Source organism: Schistocerca nitens, chromosome 6 (assembly GCF_023898315.1).
Source record: "Schistocerca nitens isolate TAMUIC-IGC-003100 chromosome 6, iqSchNite1.1, whole genome shotgun sequence".
Lineage (NCBI taxonomy): Eukaryota > Metazoa > Arthropoda > Insecta > Orthoptera > Acrididae > Schistocerca > Schistocerca nitens.
In genome coordinates this window covers 693,681,858-693,702,236 of record NC_064619.1, presented here as the reverse complement: position 1 = coordinate 693,702,236, position 20,379 = coordinate 693,681,858, and positions in this window count along the sequence as shown.

Sequence of the window (20,379 nt, the reverse complement as noted above, 5' to 3'; positions counted from 1 at the left end):
CGCGGCTATTCCGCACATCAGTAGCAGAAAAATTGACAAACTGCCTATTGGCTTCTGTCTCGGGTTCTTCGGCCGACGTTCATCTAATGATTGTTCTGACGTTTCGCCAGCACGAGTGGCTGGCATTGTCAAAGCTTCACCCTCCATTGCCTGTGGTGAACTGGAGGCGAGCTCGCGGCCGCAGACTATATGTACCTGGCGCGCCAACGTCCGAGGGCTTCTCCGCGGTCATTTCCGGTGCGGTTCTCCTCTTGCTACCTGCGACGGTCGTTCGCTGCAGTACGGGAAGCCAGGATCCGTTTACCTTAAGGCTTTCCTCTTTCTTGTTGAAACTGTTCGCATGTTTTTGGATTTCTACAGCTTCTCTGAACAAGCGCGTGTGATAGTGCTTCTCTACAGCCAGAACTTCCGTGTCGGCGAATTTTATTACGTGGTCGGTCTCATTCAGTGCGTGCTCTGCCACGGCCGATTTCTCCACCTGCCCCAACCTGCAATGTCGCTTATGCTCTTTGATCCTGGTGTTAATGGATCGTCCAGTCATTCCGACATAAACTTTTCCGCATGTGCAAGGTATACGGTATATTCCCGACATTGCAAGTGGGTCTCTTTTCTCCTTCGCCGATCTAAGACACTCTTTGATCTTCCTTGTCGGTTTGAAAATCGTCTTTACGCCGTGTTTGCGCAATATACGGCCGATTCTGTCCGTCACTCTGGGAATGTATGGCAGAAAGGCCGTACCCGACATTTCTTTTTCTGGTTCCTTACTTCGCCGAGTGTTTAGCTCTGTTACACTTCTAATGTAATTTGTGGAGTACCCATTGCTCCTCAGAACAGTTTCCAGGTGTTGCATTTCTCGTTTGAGGTGTTGAGGCTCACATATTCGTCCTGCTCTCGTTACGAGCGTACTAATCATGCCTCTTTTCTGGCTCGGGTGGTGGTTTGACAGTTTGTGCAGATATCGGTCCGTGTGTGTCGGTTTTCGATACACGCTGTGTCCCAGGTTTTCGCCGTCCCTTGTGACCAGCACATCTAGAAATGGCAGTTTCCTGTCCTTTTCTACCTCCATGGTTAATGTTATGTTGGCATGGAGGCTGTTCAAGTGTCTCAGGAATTCACCGAGCTGTTCTTCACCATGGAAACTGCCATTTCTAGATGTGCTGGTCACAAGGGACGGCGAAAACCTGGGACACAGCGTGTATCGAAAACCGACACACACGGACCGATACCTGCACAAACTGTCAAACCACCACCCGAGCCAGAAAAGAGGCATGATTAGTACGCTCGTAGCGAGAGCAGGACGAATATGTGAGCCTCAACACCACAAACGAGAAATGCAACACCTGGAAACTGTTCTGAGGAGCAATGGGTACTCCACAAATTACATTAGAAGTGTAACAGAGCTAAACACTCGGCGAAGTAAGGAACCAGAAAAAGAAATGTCGGGTACGGCCTTTCTGCCATACATTCCCAGAGTGACGGACAGAATCGGCCGTATATTGCGCAAACACGGCGTAAAGACGATTTTCAAACCGACAAGGAAGATCAAAGAGTGTCTTAGATCGGCGAAGGAGAAAAGAGACCCACTTGCAATGTCGGGAATATACCGTATACCTTGCACATGCGGAAAAGTTTATGTCGGAATGACTGGACGATCCATTAACACCAGGATCAAAGAGCATAAGCGACATTGCAGGTTGGGGCAGGTGGAGAAATCGGCCGTGGCAGAGCACGCACTGAATGAGACCGACCACGTAATAAAATTCGCCGACACGGAAGTTCTGGCTGTAGAGAAGCACTATCACACGCGCTTGTTCAGAGAAGCTGTAGAAATCCAAAAACATGCGAACAGTTTCAACAAGAAAGAGGAAAGCCTTAAGGTAAACGGATCCTGGCTTCCCGTACTGCAGCGAACGACCGTCGCAGGTAGCAAGAGGAGAACCGCACCGGAAATGACCGCGGAGAAGCCCTCGGACGTTGGCGCGCCAGGTACATATAGTCTGCGGCCGCGAGCTCGCCTCCAGTTCACCACCGGCAATGGAGGGTGAAGCTTTGACAATGCCAGCCACTCGTGCTGGCGAAACGTCAGAAAAATCATTAGATGAACGTCGGCCGAAGAACCCGAGACAGAAGCCAATAGGCAGTTTGTCAACAAGTGGCCACGAAAGCCTTAACAATTTAGCAGAAAAATTGCGCGAGAATCGGGAATCTCAAAAACACCGGTGATGAGAATGCTACATCAACATCGATTGAACGTCGTGTACAGTTCTGCCACTGGGCACAAGAGAAATTACGGGGCGATGACAGATTTTTTGCACGCATTCTATTTAGCGACGAAGCGTCATTCACATACAGCGGTAACGTAAGCCGGCATAATATGCACTACTGGGCAACGGAAAATCCACGATGGCTGTGACAAGTGGAAGTCAGCGACCTTGGCGGGTTAATGTATGGTGCGGCGTTATGGGAGGAAGGATAATTGGCCCCCATTTTATCGATGGCAATCTAAATGGTGCAATGTATGCTGATTTCCTACGTAATTTTATACCGATGTTACTACAAGATGTTTCATTGCATGACGGAATGGCGATGTACTTCCAACATGATGGATGTCCGGCACATAGCACGCGTGCGGTTGAAGCGGTATTGAATAGCATATTTTATAACGGGTGGATTGGTCGTCGAACCACCATACATACCATGACCCGCACGTTCACGGAATCTGACATCCACGGACTACTTTCGGTGGGGAATGTAGTGGCGTAGCAAGACAGCCACGCCACTCGGAAGTAGCCGAAAGGCACGCGTTCAGCTCACGCAGATCGGCGTGAGGTCTGGAACAGGACAATGTCTTGAGAATTGCAATAAAGTACGAAAATCTTGTAATAATTAACTTTCATCCACATTTGTAGAACATCTCTCGTTACGGTAGATGCTTCATAATATTAATTATCAATTGAATACGGCGCCTTGCTAGGTCGTAGCAAATGTAGCTGAAGGCTATGCTAACTATCGTCTCGGCAAATGAGAGCGTATTTGTCAGTGAACCTTTCCTTGCAAAGTCGGCTGTACAACTGGGGCGAGTGCCAGGACGTCTCTCTAGACCTGCCGTGTGGTGGCGCTCGGTCTGCTATCACTGACAGTGGCGACACGCGGGTCCGACGTATACTAACGGACCGCGGCCGATTTAAAGGCTACCACCTAGCAAGTGTGGTGTCTGGCGGTGACACCACAGGGAAAGTTGAAGGATATTTACTATCGTGATCCACAGACAATGCCTGACAACATGCGTCAGCGCATTGTCAATGCATGTGCGAACATTACGGAAGGCGAACTACTCGGTGTTAGAGGAATGTCGTTACACGTATTGCCAAATGCACTGAGGTTGACGGACATCATTTTGAGCATTTATTGCATTAATGTGGTATTTACAGGTAATCACGCTGTAACAGCATGCCTTCTCAGAAATGATAAGTTCAAAAAGGTACATGTATCACATTGGAACAACCGAAATAAAATGTTCAAACGTACCTACGTTCTGTATTTTAATTTAAAAACCTACCTGTTACCAACTGTTCGTCTAAAATTGTGAGCCATATTTTTGTGACTATTATAGCGCCATCTATGACAAAGCGAAAAAAGTGGTCCAACTAAAACATTCATATTTCTTCACGTACTACTCGAATATGTAATAAAAATGGGGCTTCCTATTTTAAAAAACGCAGTTGATATCCGTTTGACCTATGGCAGCGCCATCTAGCGGCCCAACCATAGCGCCATCTGGTTTCTCCCTTCAAGCTAGACAAGTTTCGTTCTTTGTAGTTTTTTCGTTTGACGCTCATTTCGTGAGATATTTGGCCCGGTCACGATCAATGGACCACGCTGCAGATGCGCGCTTCCTGAGGACCAAAGGTGACACTACCCTCCCGAAACCTGGTCTTTCGTATGGGAACGTCCTGACACGGTACTGTTTTAGAATGTTTTTACCCTTCTTCTTCTGTTTCACTGAAATACAGGGTGGTTATAATTAAACTTTCCCTTTTTAACCCGTTATAACACAGAAACTAATTACCGCACGAGTACCAAACTTGGTAGCATTAATGTCAAGGTTCAAATGGTTCAAATGGCTCTGAGCACTATGGGACTTAACATCTGAGGTCATCAGTCCCCTAGAACTTAGAACTACTTAAACCTAACTAACGTAAGGACATCACACATATCCATGCCCGAGGCAGGATTCGAACCTGCAACCGAGCGGTCGCGCAGTTCCAGACTGAAGTGCCTAGAACCGCTCGGCCACCTGCGGCCGGCAATGTCAAGGACATGAGGAAGTTCAATTGGAGCACTTTTAATTTGCTGCTATGTTACATCTTACCTTACGTACTGGTATCATCACTGCTACGAAAGGGGCTCATTATGTCGCCCATCAGTATCCAGAAGAGTCTGAAAGCGCAGAATCGCATTGTACACAGCAGAACGAAGCATGTCCGTAGGTTTGCTGGCCACCTCTCTCGAAATACTGCCTTTCAGATCAGCAGATGTGTGAATGTTCCCGTGGTAAACCCTGTCATTCAGGTAACCTCACAACCAGAAATCACAGGAAGTAAGATCAGGGGATCGTGACGGCCAAACGTTTGGAAACGATCGGTTGATAGTTCGATCGTTTGCAAATGTGTTTCGGAGAAGCAGGTGAACTTCCCGAGCGATGTGCGGTGGACCCCCATCTTGCATGAAAGCTGTTGAGTTCAATGCGTCCCTTTCCTGTTGGGCGGATATGACATGGTGGCGAAGAATATCTCACAAGGGAACCTCCCCATCGCACCCCCCTCAGATTTAGTTATAAGTTGACACAGTGGATAGGCCTTGATAAACTGAACACAGATCAATTGAGAAAACAGGAAGAAGTTGTGTGGAACTGTGAAAAAATAAGCAAAATATACAAACTGAGTAGTCCATGGACCACATAGGCAACATAATGGAGAACATGAGCTCCGGAGCGCCGTGGTCCCGTGGTAGCGTGAGCAGCTGCTAAACGGGAGGTCCTTGGTTCAAGTCTTCTCTCGAGTGAAAATTTTACTTTCTTTATTTTTGCATAGTTATTATCTGTCCGTTCGTTCATTGACGTCTCTGTTCACTGTAATAAGTGTAGTGTCTGTGTTTTGCGACCGCATCGCAAAACCGTGCGATTAGTAGACGAAAGGACGTGCCTCTCCAATGGGAACCGAAAACATTTGATCGCAAGGTCATAGGTCAACCGATTCCTCCACAGGAAAACACATCTGATATATTCTATACGACACTGGTGACGGCATGTGCGTCACATGACAGGAATATGTTGTGGACCTACCTAACTTGTACACTTGGCGAAGGGGTAAAAAGATTCTTCTACCTTGCCCGATTTAGGTTTTCTTGTGGATGTGATAACCACTCCCAAAAAAGTGATGAAAACATAAGAGTTTGTCACATAAACTGAAAATAAAAAGTTAACATTTTTCGGTCGACGGAAGATTTGAACCAGGGACCTTTCATTCCGCAGCTGCCCACGTCACCACGAGACCACGGCGCTCCTACGTTCCTGGTCTCCTTGATGTTGCATATCTTCCCATGAACTACTCAGTTTGTATATTTTGCTTATTTTTTTCACAGTTCCACACAACTTCTTCCTGTTTTCTCAATTGATCTGTGTTCAGTTTTTCAAGGCCTATCCACTGTGCCAACTTATAACTAAATCTGAGGGGGGTGCGATGGGGAGGTTCCCTTGTCAGTAACGCTGGCCAGTCACACTGCACGTCTTTCGTACTCGAGTGCCAACCTGTTCAAAAAAGAATGGGACAACGACGAAAGTAGCAGCGAAGCCACGTCATACGGTGACAGGTTGACCATTCAGATGAACTTCCTGCACAGTGACTGGAGGTGAAGATCCCCACACTCGGTAATTCTGTTTCTTCACCTCACCCGTCAGAGAAAAATGAGATTCGTCTGTCCCTAGGATGGTCCAGGGCCAGCCCTCGCCAACTTCAGTCCTTGCGAGAAAGAGAAGAGCGAAGTCAACATGTTGTTGTGAGTCCTGTGGTGCAAGCTGCTGTACGATATTGATCTTGTACGGATACCTTTTGAGAATGGTACAGTGGACCTCGGGATATACAACTGTCGTGACACAGAACGCGCATTGCCTGACGATCGGAGCGCAGCGTTGTCTGCCATAGCAACAGGCGATTCCATCAACCATGTGCGGTGCAACGGGTCGTCGGCCTCTTCCCGGAGCGACGTCTAGTTCTCCAGTTGATTCGAACTTCTTCATCATGCTCCGCAAAGCGTAGGAGAAAGAGGACCCTTCACTAATCCTTTCAGCCGGTGACATTCTCGATGTGCAGCTGCAGCAATACAGTTGTTTTGGTAACAGAGCTTTACCAATAATGACCTGCTCCTTTGGTCCAAGTTCATGTTGGCATGTCAACACATGCACTGCAACTGGTCAGGTGTGTGAAACTACGAATCTCGATGACTGATCACGGCATCTCGTGGCCATAGCTGGAACTGCACTGTGGCGCTGTGACGCATGGAAATCATGAATCCCATACTCTGGACATTAATGCTGCCAATTGTGGCACTCGTACGGCAATTAGTTTCCGCATAAGGTGTCAAATAGGGAAAGTTTAAGTATAACCATCAGGTAATCTTTGTTGAAATGATTTACAGTGCTGTTCCCTTCATCTGTGCATGTGTGCCAAGGAATATGCCGTGCAACCCATTCCAACTAACAAGGACGTCCACTGGCGCAAAATTTATTGGCACAGGCGAACACTGAATTATGAATGTATAATTTTGGATCCTTGTGCGAAAAACGTAAACATTTATTGGTATTAGTGTCAGCCATTCTAGTCTGATTTTCTTTAATTTTTGATAATTCATTGATGCTGCTGATAAATTACGAAGCACATAATAATATCATTCTTTCGACTTACTTCTTTCTGTAAGTCACTTAATATAAATCAACACGGTGGCGAAAAGCAAAACCCGGCGGTCCTGAGCTTTTTGCGAGAAGGTCGTCGGATGCGCAGCGCGAGTAATTCGGTTGTGACCCTAACTTCGTTTGGCTGAGGCGGTAGGCGTGCGACACAGCAGGAATCGCATCTGCTTTGCAGCTGTCCTCATCTGATATCTTATTTCAGTTTAAAGGGCACGTTCTTCGTCTTCTTCATTCTTCGTTCGTTCACCAAGAACTTAAAATAGGACACATCGGATAGTGTAAAAAGAAAAGAACATGCGCTGTCGGGAATGGAACGTATTACATCGTGGAGCACCTGTCCGATAGTTATCAAACTTCGCGGAGTTGTTCATCGAGTAACGAATATTAAACGATTAAATTACCATTCCATTCGGAACAGACGTTCATTCTCAACATCAGTATGAGGTGCGATCCCCACAGATAGCAATACACTCTTATATTCACTGTGACATGGAAGCAAACAGCCTTAATGTTATTTTGAGGAATTTCTCGCCGTACCTAAAACACATCCTGTTTCAGTTCATGAAGACTGAAGATATGAAAGTACACACTTCGCATCAAACCTCAGTCATTGGTGGCAAATTATCTGTCGGAGCAAAGTAGTCAAATATCCGCACGTTCCCCAAGGCGTCCGTGGTGTGAACTGCAATGTGACGCCTTGCATTATCCTGCTGGAACGTGGGATTTGGTACCTTGCTCAAGAAGCGTATGACAACAGTATTTACCATTGTTACTACATACTGGCGAGCATTCCACCTCCTATCAACTATTACAAAATCAGTCCTGTTCTCATATTTAGTCGTAGTACCCCGCACAATAATTTCAAGAAGTAGGACCGGACTCGAGTACCGCTGCTTCGTGTGACATTTCAGCTTGTTGTCTACAGAGGCCATGGCATCTGTCTGACCTCCACGAACAGAAGTGAGACTCATCGCTGAACATTACGGAATACAACTCAAGAGTCTCAGTCGACTATTGGTCTGGGACTCTGGGTTCGTGGTGACACTCGGCTTGTAACCTTGTAACGAAACTGGCTCTAAAGAGATTTAAACCAGCAAATGTTGACTGAAAAAAAAAATGTCGTGTGACTAGGGCCTCCCGCCGGGTAGATCCGCTCGCCGATTTAAGTGTTTTGGTTTGACGCCACTTCGGCGACTTGCGTCGATGGGGATGAAATGATGATGATTAGGACAACACCACACCCAGTCCCTGAGCGGAGAACATTTCCGACCCAGGCCCTTAGGATTGACATTCTGTCGCGCTGACCACTCAGCTACCGGGGTCGGACGTTTTGACTGTGATTGAGCATAAATAAAACCAACCGTCATGAATAACATTTACTCATTTAAGAATTGGATGATCCCGTTTCAATACAAAAATTACCGTAAAAGTCACGTTCTCAAACGGTAAATAAAACTAAAAACATATAAGTTACAGAAATCTGTTGATAAATTTTGAAGAAAAGTCCCAAACTAATCACAATATTGTCCGAAGATGATTACAGAAGTAAACTAACTCGCTCATGACCTCGAGAATGCTGCAGTATGGCGAGTGCCAGAATATAAACAAAAGTTCTTGTCATTCTACAGCTGTCAGATTAAAAATTACCTCTGTGTTTATACACTAATTTGAAATAGCCTAGATACGTTCTTGTGATTGGTCGGAGTAGAAAGCTAATGGCGGATGCCATAGCTTGTACGTATTTTACCAAATACAGCATTTAAATACGCAAAATTACGTAGCAACATGACCAAATACAGGGGTTGGGGAAATGGCGAGTGGACAGGACATTTATAAACGGGCATTTGCCCGGAAATTTGCTCAAAGCAGTTTCAACTGCCCAAAACCTGGGAATTTGTAAAAGACGTACTTGTTAAAGTTTTAACTGCTAGAATGTATATATACCGACTAAAATAAGAGATGGGACGATACTCCCGAAATTAAAAGTCAGTAAATGTTTACACTTAAACACATATGTGTCATTCATTACTTTTATTAGTAAGAACGGAAGCAAAGAAGAGAAAAGTATTTTTTTTTACCAAGATTCCAACTTACTGTACCAAGGAACGGCACGTGTTGCTGACAGCTGCTTATCATTAGAATGTCCTTTTTTACCAGTTCTACTCTTCATTTGACAAACCTTTTTTAATCTGACGTTAGCAGTAGTATAGTGTAAGTAAAAATACTACCCACTGGCTATCTACCTAATATAAAGTATACTTTATTTCAAAACTTTCGTTTAAACTTGAGTTTTGTTTTCTTTTTTTATTTTGTACTACCCCAAGAACTGACGTCATTAAAGATGTAAAAAGTTATATTTACAGACCAATTTATTTCCTCTAATAACTCTTCTCTAATTCTCAAGTTATTTTATAAGCGCTACCTATCAACCAATCTTTAAAATGCATAAATGCGCTAACATTTATGAATTTTGGGCATTTGCCCAGGCATTTATCCCGAGCATTTGTTCTTACTTATAAATGTTCATGCATCTTACGCCTCTAAATATGCTGAAGCTCATCTTCAAAAAGACACTAAAAATACACACGGGATGTTAGGAATGTAAGTGCAGATATATGGGCGAGGAAAGTGTACTGAACACTATTACATCAATATCTACTTCATTTGCAGACAAATAATTGTAGCTATTCGGAGTAGAATGATTTTAGGTTGGCTAGTACCTCCAAGTAGATGTGGCAAGAGTAACTCATTAATACTTATTTTCCCCTGGGCAGCAGGTCAGGTGTTGAAGTGTGGATGCATGGGCACAAAACGGTAATCTGCATGACAAGCATAGTATACTTAGTGATGCAGTTATGACCATGCAGAAGACATCAGGTAGTAAATTATGTTACGTTTGCGGGAAGACTGTTAGACGCAGAGAAAAAACAACCATTATACTGAGATAGGTACAAAATATCTGTACTTATATCCATCCTGTAACATCCTGTATAATGACAAACAAAACTAAAAAGAAGTAAAGTTGGATAACAGTAGTGAGAACAGAGGGAAAGAAAAATATGGGGCAATGAATGATTAATTGCTATTTTGAATCGAGCCACTACACAACAAGCCTACACTTTTTCAAAGAGAGACGTACATGATAAGCAATTACTTTGGAACTTATTTGGGCTTTTTTCCGAGTCTTGGCAGAGGAAAAGCTCAAAGGCGATGGAAATTGCTTGTCCGTGCTTCACGGATGGTGTCAGCACCTATGTGGCGGCGGCGGCGAAATTGTAGCAGATCCGTCGTTGTTAACATGTATCCGTTACGTCCTTTTGTCGTGTGTATAACCAATTTCGCGAGAGTAATATTGCTTCGTCGCTAGATCGGAAGCAATTAGCACAGTACTTGGTTTATGTACGTACTGTGATGAGCCGAAATATTACGACCAGCTGCTTAATAGCTTGTTTGTCGGTCTTTGAAACGAAATACATCACTGATTCTACGTATCAGGGATCCGACAGTTTGATGGTAGGTTTGTGAAGGTATGTGGCATTAGATACCTACTCATAGCTCCTGTAATTCGCGTAAATAGCGGGCAGCTGATTTGCTTACGCGGTGATAGCGACCCAGATGGGTTCCATAGCGTTTGCATCAGGCGAATTTACTCGTCAACATATCAATGTGGGTTTGCTATAAAGTTCCTCAAACCAATGTAACACGTTTATGGCTCCGAGACACCGACAGTTATACTGCTGAAAGATGACATCGCCTTCGGGGAGGGCATCAAGCATGAGGGGATGTCACAGATCTGAAGCAAGCGCAGGAGAAGGTCCCCCATAGCATAATACTGCTACCGCCAGCCTGTACCCATGGCGCGCTGCGCGTTTCGAGTCGCCGTTCACGTCGATGACGGCGTTAGTGGAGACGACCATCGACCTAGTATTTGATTACTTTTGAATACATTGCGGGAGTGAACAGTGATCTATGTGTTACAGATATTTACTATCAACAACAGACTTGATCACAATTTATTTATTACGGTTACCGGTTTCGACCACTACTGTGGTCATCTTCAGACCTACAAGTAGTATACAAAGCTTTAATTAAGAGGGCTACATACATTAAAGAAAATACATAAAGTTATAAAGCTATAAAACAGTGAATTACCATTGAGTAGGAACCTCTTTCTGTTGGAGAATCACTACTCGAGAAACCAGTGCACGTCTTACTGTATGTAATGGAGGCTCCGCCCACTTCTGACGGAATGATGCCATTACTAACCAATGGGTTATAGGTCGAATAACAATGTAAAATTTCTTAGTTAAAAGAACATTGTCAAGAAAGGAAAATAAACAGGTACTAAACTTAGCTTGTTTAACAGGTATAGTCCATTAAGAAGCGTTAACAATATTTAAACATGTAGGATAAATGAAATTCGTTTTGACAGTACATGTGTTGCCCTCTGAAGGCCTGTTAGTGAACCATTTGGAACCACTAGTTGCCATGGTGAAGTTGGACGCAGTTCCAAAGATGTGGCAACAGGCTTCTTTCCACTGAAAGTTATTGTAAAGTCGATAGGCAAACTAGTTGTTACCATGGTGAGGATAAACGCCAGTCCAAAGATGTGGCAGCAGGCTTCTTTCTAATTAAGTTGTTGTGAAAGTGGAATGGCAAAGACTGTCACATCAGGCGATGTACTATTGAGCAGCAACATGTCTACTGAAACGATTTTCAATGAGTAGGCTGCAATAACCGTTAACTGACGTGTATAGTACATGCTGCACAGAGACGATTTACTGGTGTAATAAGAGACTTCCATTTGCATAGATCACATAATAATGCTTACAGATCAATACAAAAAAAAAAAAAGTCGAAAGCGCACAGTAGATGGGCATATTTATGAAATATTGTCTATGAAGTTCATATGTAGATTCCATTTTTTTTACATGTGACAATTTTTAAAAGGAATTGCCATGTCTTATGTTGCATGCCAGTCTTATAAACAAATAAAAATAATGAAAATGGAAGGAATTTAAAATTATAATACTACGAGCCATAGTGTCAAAAATAAAGGGATGTGAATTAGCAATATGCAGTCTTAAAGCACATAAGCAAACAGTCTAAAACCAGATAGTCAGTCATAAAATAATGTTTTGCGAAATAAAACTACAAAGTAAAGATAAAATATTTCCTAAAGGTCTTAATAATCTTAAAAACGAAGGAGAGAAGACAAACATTTCTTTGAGCTTTTCGACGATCTACTTTAGAATGTTCACTCTTCTGTTCTTTACATTGGTATTCGACCTATACCTCATTGGTTAGAAATGACATCATTCCGTCAGAAGTGGGCGGAGCCTCCATTATATACGGTGAGACGTTCACTGGTTTCTCCAGTAGTGATTTATCACCAAAAGGAGGTTCTTACTCACTGGTAATTCATCGTTTTATAGCTTTATAACTTTATGTATTTTCTTTAATGTATGAATCCCTCTAACTAAAGCTTTGTATATGACTTGTAGGTCTGAAGATGACCACAGTAGTGCTCGAAACCAATCACCGTAATAAATAAATTGTGATCAAGACTGTTTTTGATAGTAAAAAAAAAAGTGGTTCACCTGAAGAGCAGACACGTTTCCACTGACCGACAGTGGAATCCCAATGGTCCCGTGCCCATTGCACTCGCAACTGACGATCTTGTTGCGTCAACATATGGACACGTAGCGATGATATGCTGCTGAGCTCTATGTCGAACAATGTTCGGTGAACGGTGTGCTCCGATACACTCGTGCGTACCGCAGCACTGTGCTCTTTGGACAGAGACGCCACAGATCACCATCTATCCGACTTCAGAGAGCAGACAAGCCTCCGAGCCCCGTGTTCTGTGAAGAGTCGTGGACGTCCAACCATTTAGCGCCTAGTGGTAGTTTCACTGTCCTTCTACTTCTTTTGGTAGATGCTCATGACAGTGGCATATGAACATTCGACCAGCTTCTCCGTTTTCGAGGCTTCACAGATTCAGTTTAATAATAACCTGCCCTTTGTCAGAGTCGCTCATCTCAATAGATTTCCTCATTTGCAGCACATATCTTCGTTAGGGTAATCTCCCGTCCGTGTTTTCTCCGCTTACATACATTTGTTACTGCGTCACGTGCCCGAAACGTCAACAGGCGGCATCCGACGTCGCAGTGGGCAGTGGTCACAATTTTTTGGTTTACGAGGTGCATTAAAGTTCTAAGGCCTCCGATTTTTTTCCTCCGGACTGGAAAGAGATAGAAACATGCGCATTGTTTTAAAATGAGGCCGCGTTCATTGTCAATACGTCCCAGAGATGGCAGCACCGTACGGCAGATGGAATTTTACCGCCAGCGGCGAGAATGAGAACTGTTTTAAATACTTAAAATGGTGACGTTTTCCTTACTTGAACAACGTGCAATCATTCGTTTTCTGAATTTGCGTGGTGTGAAACCAATTGAAATTCATCGACAGTTGAAGGAGACGTGTGGTGATGGAGTTATGGATGTGTCGAAAGTGCGTTCGTGGGTGCGACAGTTTAATGAAGGCAGAAAATCGTGTGACAACAAACCGAAAGAACCTCGGGCTCGCACAAGCCGGTCTGACGACATGATCGAGAAAGTGGAGAACTGTTTTGGGGGATCGCCGAATGATTGTTGAACAGATCACCTCCAGAGTTGGCATTTCTGTGGGTTCTGTGCACACAATCCTGCATGACGACCCGAAAATGCGAAAAATGTCATCCAGGTGGGTGCCACGAATGCTGACGGACGACCACACGGCTGCCCGTGTGGCATGTTGCCGAGCAATGTTGACGCGCAACGACAGCATGAATGGGACTTTCTTTTCGTCGGTTGTGACAATGGATGAGACGTGGATGCCATTTTTCAATCCAGAAACAAAGCGCCAGTCAGCTCAATGGAAGCACACAGATTCACCGCCACCAAAAAAATTTCGGGTAACCGCCAGTGTTGAAAAAATGATGGTGTCCATGTTCTGGGACAGCGAGGGCGTAATCCTTACCCATTGCGTCCCAAAGGGCACTACGGTAACAGGTGCATCCTACGAAAATGTTTTGAACAACAAATTCCTTCCTGCACTGCAACAAAAACGTCCGGGAAGGGCTGCGCGTTTGCTGTTTCACCAAGACAACGCACCCGCACATCGAGCTAACATTACGCAACAGTTTCTTCATGATAACAACTTTGAAATGATTCCTCATGCTCCCTACTCACTTGACCTGGCTCCTAGTGACTTTTGGCTTTTTCCAACAATGAAAGACACTCTCCGTGGCCACACATTCACCAGCCGTGCTGCTATTGCCTCAGCGATTTCCCAGTGGTCAAAACAGACTACTAAAGAAGCCTTCGCCGCTTCCATGGAATCATGGCGTCAGCGTTGTGAAAAATGTGTACGTCTGCAGGGCGATTACGTCGAGAAGTAACGCCACTTTCATCGATTTCGGGTGAGTAGTTAATTAAAAAAAAATCGGAGGCCTTAGAACTTGAATGCACCTCGTATTAGTGTATGTGTGCGGCGATAACATTTTATCCACGAAATACAGCTGTTGATGTTAAGTTCACACTTGTGTAACCTGACCAAAAATCACGTCAACTTGTGAAACATAAAACTGCAATTCTTCCGCTTTTGTCACATGTGTCACACCCACGAACTTAGAGTTTGGTGGGTGATATTCACATGCAGGAAAGTGTTTAGTTGTTCTTATAACCACTTTTAATGCATTGATGAGCACTAACTTGCACTAGGTTGCAAATGAAAAGAAAAAAGCGAAACATATCAGTAATTGCAAATCACGTCACAGCAGTCCAGTTGGTAACAACCACGGATTACACACGAATACACTGTAAGTGTAGCTTGTGACATTTCACGAGGCTCACTCTATTTGAATCAGTCTGATACTTTCCTTACACAATGTTCACGGCATGTATGTGTTCGTCAGTACTTGGCCCCCATCTTATCCAGACACGACTTAGGAATCGTACTGTCTTAGTCAATACGAACTCTCTCTCTTTCTCTCTCTCTCTCTCTCTCTCTCTCTCTCTCTCTCTCTCTCACACACACACACACACACTGTTCTTCTCTCTGAGTATAAATCTAGACGCTGGTTTGATAAATCTGGTAAATCATCATACAAGAATGTAGCTTTTTTGTGTGCCTTCGTGGTATATAAGCTTGATTATTCCAAGAGTCGTCTAAAGAATTTCAGCAATGTACAGTGTACAATTCAATTTCAATTTCAATTTGAAATGGCCAGCGTGTCGACTGCGATTGAAAATGAAGAAAACCAGTTTCGTGCTGCTATTATACATTTTCATTTCAAGGACTGGACTGCAGCACAAATCGAAACAGAATTGGATAAAGTTCACGTAGACGCTGTACCATCATCAAAGATCTTTTTCTTATACGTTAATGAATTTAAACTGGGTCATACGAGCATCTAAGATAAAGCGTGCTCCTGCCATCCAATTGAGGTCATCACAAAGGATATTATTGTCAAAATCCATGAGATGGTAATGCAAGACCCTGGAATAATAATTTGTAAGGCTGACAGGACTGTAGGCATCTCAACTGAGCGAATATATAATATCCTGCAGGGAGAATTGGCTATGAAGAAGACGTGTGCGTGGTGGGTGTCGCGATTCTTCACAGATGACCAAACACGTATAATATTACGACGTTAAAAAAAATAAAACAGTGTTATAAAACTTTTTAAATCAACTCTACAGATGGAAAACCTTCTGAAATGGTAGAATGTTCCACAGAAATTTCTTTTTAGTTAGTAATGAAATAGCCGGCCGCGGTGGTCTAGCGGTTCTAGGCGCTCAGTCCGGAACCGCGCGACTGCTACGGTCGCAGGTTCGAATCCTGCCTCGGGCATGGATGTGTGTGATGTCCTTCGGTTAGTTTGGTTTAAGTAGTTCTAAGTTCTAGGGGACTGATGACCACAGATGTTAAGTCCCATAGTGCTCAGAGCCATTTGAACCATTTTAGTAATGAAATTGCATTCCTCCATCCAGCATCAATTCCCATCAGACCGACGAGAACGTTGACCGACGGCATCGTTTAGAGGCCAGTGGCCGATCTCAAAATTACGCAGTTTACGTAATTACCTTGCCCAGATACCGACAGGAAAGGTTGGTAAAGAAGATCTCAGGGACACTGAAATAAGATTTCGCTGAAGTAAAAGCCAATTGATCACTAGTAGCGTTCAACTGTGGCCAGGAAACAATTAGTCGGTAACTCTCCTTTGCAGCAGCCTGTAAATTTCTAAAATATAACATAATGAATTAAGATGTGACATTAATTGAAGAGGAAGGTATGATTCTTGATTCAAACACGACTATTGTAATTAAATTAGCGTAATTATTTAACCAAAAGTTACAGGTACGAGAACGACACTTACATTTTATGAAACAGTAATCGAAAACAAAGTAGAGAGAGACGGATCACAGCTTCTGCTTTTATATAGTCCAAAACAAATTTCGGCGACTGCCTTCAGCTTCCTTCACATAGCATCTTTTATCAAGTTTTGATATATGAACATTTCTCTGGAACATTCCTTATCGGAACAGCACAAAAATATATCCTCTATATTAAATCATGACCTTTTCTCCTTACTTTAAAGCTTTATTTGCGTAGAGAAAATTTATTCTTAATATATTTTAGCCTTAATTAATTGTTTGGGGCATATTCTCCGAATTATTCAGAAAGGAACATTTGAAGCGCATCTGGCACACAACAGTTCATACAACGCCTGGCGATGTTTAATCGCAATCCACAAGGATCTTTGCACCGATTTGTGACTGTTGATGAAACCTACATCCATGATTACACGCCAGAATCAAAACGGCAGTCAGAACAATGGGAAGAACACCGAAAAAGGCAGAGACTAATTTGTGAGCAGTGTACCCATACTTTGACGGACTTAAGCCGTAATTTCAATAAAAAATATAGTTTATTAGTTTAACTGAAATATTTAGGTATTAGTTATAGAACAGGAATACAACATAATGCTAAAAGAGTAAAGGAGTAAGAAAACTCTAGATTGGGATTCGTTCGTTTTATTAATCTATAAGTGATAGAGAAAATAGTGTCTCGCTCTCACTTTTTTGGATCATTCTGTTTCATTCTGTTGGCTAATTTTTGTTCAATCAGCTTGTTTCTTCACTGAGTGTTCATTTTTGTTCAGAGGTAGCGCGTGTGAGCGATATGTATTTTGAGTTGTCAAAATATATGAGCTCAAAAGCATCGACAAACTTTAATTTCTGAAGTGGTCGAACGGTTCCAGGCACTTCAGTCCGAAACCGCGCTGCTGCTACGGTCGCAGGTTCGAATCCTGCTTCTGGCATGGACGTGTGTGATGTCCTTAGGTTAGTTAGGTTTAAGTAGTTCTAAGTCTAGGGGACTGATAACCTCAGATGTAAAGTCCCATAGTGCTTAGAGCTATTTGAACAATTTTTTTGAAAAATACCCTACCGATGTTGTAAAGACGTAATATGAGAAAAAGTTAACTAAGAAAGAGTTTCAGTTTTATTTAAAGTGCAATTCAAGACCAGTTCTGTGAAAAATTGATTTAATTAACCTTGCATGATACATTTTCAAACTGTATTGATAAAAGGAAACTGTTAAATCGCTTAGTGGTGCAGCGCAACGACAGTTGATTTTTCAGTAGTCGGCTAGTATTAACTGTCAGCCTTGCGTCTCTGGTTGGTGCAGAAAGCAAGCATTGAAATCATTTTTGCTACAAAAAAGTAGCTTCAAAATATAAGCAAAGTACATTTCAGTTTGCTAGGCTCAAGAATATAAAACCATATAATGAAAGACATTTTTTATCTGTGATTAATTTCTACCAGAGAAGTAAACCAACGACGTTTAGTTTACTAGTAATGTAATCTGTAATTAACCTCGATCCTGGATTGTTTTATCTTCTTCCACGTTCCTGAGATACATTGATATGTGCTTCATAACAAAATCTACTGCTAGAACTTAACAAGAAAGAAGCCACGTAAGCTCATCGAACTTTTAATACGATCTTCAGTAATAAATAACCAGGAGAACATCAGATTAAATACAGCTGGTAAGTGTTGGACACTGATTTATGGAATTCCCAAGGAATAATCCGTCCGCAGCACGTGGTCGTGCGGTAGTGTTCTCGCTTCCCGCGCCCGTGTTCCCGGGTTCGTTTCCCGGCGGGGTCAGGGATTTTCTCTGCCTCGTGATGACTGGGTGTTGTGTGATGTCCTTAGGTTAGTTATGTTCAAGTAGTTCTAAGTTCTAGGGGACTGATGACCATATATGTAAAGTCCCATAGTGATTTTTTTTTTAAAAAAAGAAGAAGGAATATTCCTCATAATTTACTTGGAAAAAGTCAGAATGAAAACTGTACACTATTATACTTCACTGTTGGATCGTTTGAAACTTGCGTTGGCTGAAAAAAAAAGAAGGCTGGCACCACAAAAACGTGCTCTTCTATTAGGATAGTACATCATCCCCCATATCAGTGACAACAATGGTGAAAGTGTATGAATTGGTCTATTGGTCTTTGGACTGGTTCCTCGTGCATCCTGTTCATCAGGCTTAACCCCAGATGGCTTTCTCCAGGTCCCTGACTTCAACTGATTGATACAAAATTGCCATCAAATGAGAGAGTGATAATTGTAGTCAACGAGTAATTTGCAGAGTTTGACAGAACCTGTTTTTTCGATGAGATGAAGAAGCTGGGGGTCGCTGGACCGAGTGTATATCCCTCTAAGATGACTATGTCGAGAAGTAAGGTGAGTTGTGCATGAAACAAGCAAATTTTTTTAACAGACTTACCCTTACTCTCTACCTCTCGTACAGCAGCTCCATTTAGCACAGTTACTACAAAAAATATGTTACATGAAATAGCTATGTCACTTCACACAAAAATAACAATGCTCATAATAAACACGTAATGTAACGTTATAGATCTTCTACTCATGTGGGAACTTAAGAGCAAAACAATCCTGGAACCCTTTTGCCGTTTAAAAAGTCGCTTGGGTAGTCTGAATGGTCTGAACAGGGGGAGATACCTTCAGTTCCTATGCTGGTAGCGTTGAAATCGTTAGTAGAAACGATAGGGGACTTACTAGATGTATGCTGAAAGTATGTACGTACTATTAGTTTAACTTTTTAGTATATATTACATCTAAAAGTTGAGCAACTGAATATTGTAAGATTATACAGGACTGATAGATGAACAAGGGAAGAATGCAATTATTAATCCAGTATCCTAATGGGGTTACTGACACAACACGTCATTATATCGCAATTGGAGTCGCAAGGGGGGACAAGCAAGGGAAAGAAATTAAAAGCACCACCTCTCATTAGAGGACTCACAATGCTTGCACGCTATGCCAGTTCCAAAAGACAATTGCTTCGATATTTATCATATTAACGTTTCAGAGTGAGTTATAACACACAGGTAAAAAGAAACCAACACTATCCGGTTGGCATTTCGTGAACAGTTCTTTCAAAGTAATCGTTGGACCGCGATCAAATAAGCTGTGGTCCAGTCACGAACTCAGGATAAAGAATTTGGTGCATTATCTGTGGTTGAACCGAATAAAACGAGTTTGTGGAGATTTTTGTAACCGAATTAATTTACATAACTGAGCCCATCGTTTTACTGCACCAAGCCGCACTCACCCTTTGGAGGATCGATGCATCATCTCATGTAGTTTTGCATTTGTTACTCTATTTTTATCAGGCCATCTGAAGATGGGCGGTGCCCGAAACGAATGTATGTTTGCAGTTCACCTTCCCTCTGTGTTAATTTTCGTTAGGGAGTCTATGGCGCCGAGGGAAATCTACTCTCAGACCTCCCCTTCTTGCCAGCTAAGTGGAAAAGTACACTGCTGGCCACCGTAAATGCAACACCCTGAATGAAGCATCCGAATCAAGTGAAATTTACACCATGAGTTTGCAGCGATGAGATATGTAACTGATTAGAATTTCAGCGCAGACGCACATCACGCGCGCCTGTGGCGCCACCTCATAGCACCATTTAAGGCTTGGCTATTTCGACGAGTGTACGTTCGGCACGTGTGTTTACCTTGTGGTTGTTTCACAACACGATCAGTTATGCCTCGTAGACAACAGCGAACATCTTTTGATCAAGTATCCGAGTTCGACAGAGGAAGGATAGTGGCTTACCGAGATTGTGGATTATCATACAGAGAAATCGCTAGTCGTGTTGACGAAACCAAACAACTGTAATGCGGATATGTGACCGTTGGATGCAGGAGGGTACGACGGACCGACGTGGTCGATCGCATTCACCTCGGTGCACCACTGCACGTGCTGATAGGCAAATTGTGCGCATGGCAGTGACGGATCGCTCAGTGACATCCCGAACCATAGCACAGCACATT